The 4,859-nt window shown below is 41.8% G+C and overlaps 1 long non-coding RNA gene across 1 annotated transcript; it reads right to left on the bottom strand.

Moving 5' to 3' along the window:
• Positions 1-1,237: 1,237 nt before the first annotated feature.
• LOC104941048 (uncharacterized) lies at positions 1,238-3,515 on the bottom strand. The gene is made up of 4 exons (XR_797859.1): positions 3,363-3,515; positions 3,118-3,254; positions 1,913-1,930; positions 1,238-1,322 (listed from the first exon to the last, which is right to left on the bottom strand). It is a non-coding gene; the product is annotated as an uncharacterized lncRNA (long non-coding RNA).
• Positions 3,516-4,859: the final 1,344 nt, after the last annotated feature.

Raw genomic sequence — 4,859 nt, 5'->3', positions numbered from 1 at the left:
GTGTGTGTGTGTGTGTGTGTGTGTGTGTGTGTGTGTGTGTGTGTGTGTGTGTGTGTGTGTGTGTGTGTGTGTGTCTGCAGGCAGTTGACTGCAGTGCTCAGGTCGCTGCACAGCTGGCACTGCATGTGTCTGCAGAGGACAGCTGTCCGGCTGCGGCTCAATGGGACTGTGTGTCAGGTGGACCAGCTGTCCGTCACACACTACACACACACACACACACACACACACACACACACACACACACACACACACACACACACACACACACACACACACACACACACACACACACACTGCCAGGCAGGCCTTCTAAGGCCATAGTGACAGCTGTGCAGGGAGGCCAGAGAGCAGAGATGGAGGATTAAGACAATGCGTCCAGACTGCTCTCCTCCACAAAACAGTTTCAGAGAGGGCAACAGGCGAGGGGGAGGAGGGGGGGAGAGGGATTCCTTGTGTAAATGAGAGTGAGGACATGGGTCCAAATGTAATTTAATAACTCGCCCATGGACAGGCTGAGCGGTCAGGAGAGATGGGGCTCAGTCTTCTAACATCACTGTCAGGTTTCTTAAAGTCACTAAACGTGCACTTCTGTAACGGCTTTGCTTTTATTCTTCTCACTTTACTTAATTGATCAAACAGCTCGGTTTTGTTTTGAGAGGTGCTTTATCGACATCAACTCCTGTTTAGATGCAAGATAGGACCTGGTTTGCAACGACATTGAGCAGCTAGTATTTGACTTTGTCGCCTCTCAAGCAGCTCTTCCTGGATCGTTAGTCCCTACATTCAGACTTAGCAGAATATGAACATTTATGTAACTTAAACCTGAACTTAACTGTTGGATTGGGGGAGCTTATTACAAATGGGAAGGAGCAAGTTCTTGTAAGTGCTTCAGGAATTGGTACCACCTTCTTTGTGAGGAAATGTCAAATATATCATTTTTAAAGATTTGAGAAAATGCGATTTTCTTTTCTAGATTTTGCCAAATAATTCATAACCATGAAGGATGATTGTTCTATCTAGTGTTTTGACACTGTTGTTCAGATTGATCAGGAACAAATGTTAGTAAATATAACGTAAAAAAGGAAAAGCAAAGTGTGACAAACCACTCTGTCTTTTTAGCATATGGTCCTAAAATACACAATGACCCTGTAGTGAAACCTTTGCAGGACCCTTGCGTGTACACACTGCACCATGTAAATACAAATGCACTTTTTCATGTCATTTGAAAAGTAAACTCACGAAAGAGATGCCGGCGGCCAGCAGTAAGATTCTGACCAACAGGTCCTCGAACTGTTCCGCCACCAACTCCCAGACAGTCTTTCCTGTGAAAGGATAAACATCAAATCCCATACAGAATGTGTGTGTGGTCATTGTGTTTATTTCTCGCTGAATATGGAAAAATATCTATATATTAACATGATAAATGGTTAAAAATGTCATGCGACGTCAATAAAACCTTAATAAGCGAAGGATACATATTTGGTGAGAAATGATTAATTATGCTTCAGTTTATGTAACCTAAATTCTAACTCCAAAATGATTTCCATGTTTCCATGCACTACTGATCTTTGGGCAAAGTCAATAAAGATGCCTGCGAACTGTTAAAGTAAACTATCGGACAGGCATGACAAATACAAATGTTTTGTTTTGGATTTAAATGTAGGAATTGTAGAAACCATTCAAGATCTTCAACTCAGTTTCAGCGGTCTTGGATTTAGTGATATTTTGTGTTGTGTGCGTTTGAGTATACAAGTAGTGTCCCAATCACTCCAATCTCCAAGGGGACCAAGAAGCTAACGTCAGGTGTTGGATGAACGACTATGACTTGTCAACACAGGAAGTGATCAGCGTGACATGTGACTCAAACGTGAAATAATGAAAAGCAGGTATTTGAGGATTAAAGTGGACTCACCCTCCTCTGCTGGCAGCTCTGTGGGCGAAGAGAGACAGACGATATTAATAAAGCATAACTGCACGCCACATTCAATGCATTGTTTTTAATGTGTGTGCCACAAATGCGAATTAGCGCCAAAACTTTTAGGATTTAAAACAAACTGAACTTGACATGATATAAACTATAATCTACTCCCACATTTTAATAAACTATTCCTAAGTGATGAACAAATGCTAAGTAACAGCTGCTTTGTTCAGGCCTCCTTGTGCCTCTGCCAGTTGGCACTAAAATAGTGACTTAACTAAGTGACCTTTACAGTGACCTCAATTATTTTTGTTTTTCTAGTTTGCAGCTCCTCTGTCAACATCAATTTTCAGCTGAGGTGCTTCACAACAAACACAGAGTCACTGCAAACTGTTGAGCATGATTAGATTCAACGATAAGACAGTGAAAACATCAAAGCTAACCTCAGTATGCATGCTTACAAACATCTCAGTGTCTTTGTTGGTGTTACCAATAGTCTTTTTAACAGCAGACATAAAGACACAGGTGTAATTAATTAGCTTTAACGATGGCTTTGTTCCATTTACTGCAGGTGTTCCAGTTACAGTAGCAGAGATGGTTAATTATATGAATTACACCTGTCGCTAGACCGAGTTTAAAGTCACTTTTCTCAAATGCCAGGATGTAGAATAAGGAGCATCTACATCAAGGTCATTCTAAAGCCTTTTAAAGGGCGCTCAGTTGCATTTCATGGCCTTCCTTGGAGAGTTTGCCCAACTCCATCCCGCTAACAGAGGCTTCTGTTCAACACGCAGTTGCAGTTGACCTTGAGTTATTCCCAAAGTCAAGAACGAGGTGTCATGCTTTAATTCACTAACACATCAAGGATTTTCAATAACAGCTAAAGCCGGTAGCTGGAAACTTGAAACTCTAATGCACCTGCTGCACAAACATCACCCCCCCCTCCCCTTTGTTTCCCGTTATTAGACCATTATCATCACACAGTGCCAGATCATCTATCAGTCATCCCACTTCTCTTTCCTCTCCCCTCCAGCGTCTCCTTGAGCCATTTCACAGAATACTTCTAAACCTTTTCCACTCTCACTTCCAAGCTATGATACATGTGTTCCTCCATCCTCGGTTCCTCTTATCATTTCACTCATACTCCTTCTATTAACCCTCTATTGCTCCATCCATCCATCGTCCTCTCTTTCCCTCACCGTTGAAGCCATATCTTTCCTGGTTCTTCTTGGCCTGATCAGTTGAAAGGCCGATTTCTTCAGTGACGCCAAAGTAGGACAGAACGTCCGGCGACTCTTTCATGTGTGCGTCCTCCATCCTCGCTGAAATGGAGAGGCTTCAAGGAACGAAAAGGGATAGAAAACACAGAAACATTCACATCAAGTCTGAGTGGCCCTGATACTGAAAAGTTTAAAAACAAAGGAAAGCTCAAAAGTTCACCCACCACTTTCTTGAAGTGTGGGATTGGGATTAAAAACTGGCAACCCCCCTGCTTTCACACTGGCTCTCTCTCTCTACCCCCTCTCTCTCTCTCTCTCTCTCTCTCTCTCTCTCTCTCTCTGGGCTGGTGCTTTCCTCTCGGAGCCCTGGACTGTCAGAAAGTGCAACCCGGCAAACTGTCCGGAAAAGTTTTATACAGAAGAAAAAGTTGCCTCATTGGTGCTTGCTCACCATGCAGTCACTCCTCATTGGCTGAGAACGACACAAATAGGTGGGCAGGGATGGCCCTGTGGTAAAGAATAGGCAGGGGGGGCGTAAGAGCGGGGTGGGGGGATAACAACTGCAGAGGGGTTTACCGCCCGGCAAGCTGGAAATAAGATGTACATTAGAGAGCATGCACGGTCAGGGGCAACACTTTCTGAATGAGAGATAGGGGACACAGATGAGCCCACTACAGAGAGCTATGTTGTGTATGTGTGCGCACGTTTGTGGACACTTATCTATTCAAGTAAATAAAGGAAATGCCAAAAATGTCAAGAAATTAAAGGTTTTGACACCTTAATTCTGCTTTTTCCGACTTTTCCGTTTGTAGAAAGTACTTTTTTAGGCTGCTACGTCTTTTACACATTTAAAATGTATTAAAAAACAACATGTGATATAAGCTATAAAGACACAATGCATTATGATTTTCCTATTTCCCGTTAATCATCTCACAATCCCTCAGATTTAAGCCATTTGGAGGCCCCGAGATTAGAAACCACTGCATAGTAAAATACTACTTAAGTGCTAATAATATAAAGAATGATTTGAAAAGTATATATTTATGATAATAATGATGTACTTTCACTTATCTTGAATGCAGCACTTGTAATGGAAGTTTTTTTTACATTGCTGAGCTGCTTCAGGGTATGTAAAGGGTCTGCATTCTTCTTCCAAACTATTTATATCATGCCTTTACATATACCAGTGGGAGAGCCATTATAATGACATTAGAATAAAGCAGTGCTAATAAAGATGCCCTAATGCCCTCAGAATTACACAACCACACATAGAGATGAAAAGAAAGTCAGGGTATAGAGAGAAGAAGGAAAGAGGAGCGCAGTGTTGTTGTAGGATCTATGCGAGTTCAGCTCACTTAAGCCCCATCTATTGCTGTGGAAAGTATGTGAACTCTGCAGTTTGGGAGAGACAAGTAGTTGATGATGTTAGTAAAAAAAAAAAACTTTTACTATCTGTCATCGCACGTCAGGTGTCAGAACATCTGAAATGCTTTGGTGTGCATACTGAAGCTATATTTTATGACCAAACTTGACTTTGTTTTTAATTATACCATCAAGTTTTTAATCAATATGGCAAAACTTACACCTTAAGCAGCTACATAGCAACATTCTCATTTATTTGGAGAAGTTTGTTACAGTCCAACATCCACTTTCTTTTAGCTCTGACCTGCATCAATTAGAGAGGGAGATATCTAGCTCTTTAGCTGCTAAATGCTACACTG

This window comes from Notothenia coriiceps, unplaced genomic scaffold (genome assembly GCF_000735185.1).
Source record: "Notothenia coriiceps isolate Sejong01 unplaced genomic scaffold, NC01 NC01_scaffold00003062, whole genome shotgun sequence".
NCBI classification, from domain to species: Eukaryota; Metazoa; Chordata; class Actinopteri; order Perciformes; family Nototheniidae; genus Notothenia; species Notothenia coriiceps.
Note: the sequence above shows the minus strand (reverse complement) of the source record. Positions and strands in the feature narration are given on the sequence as shown.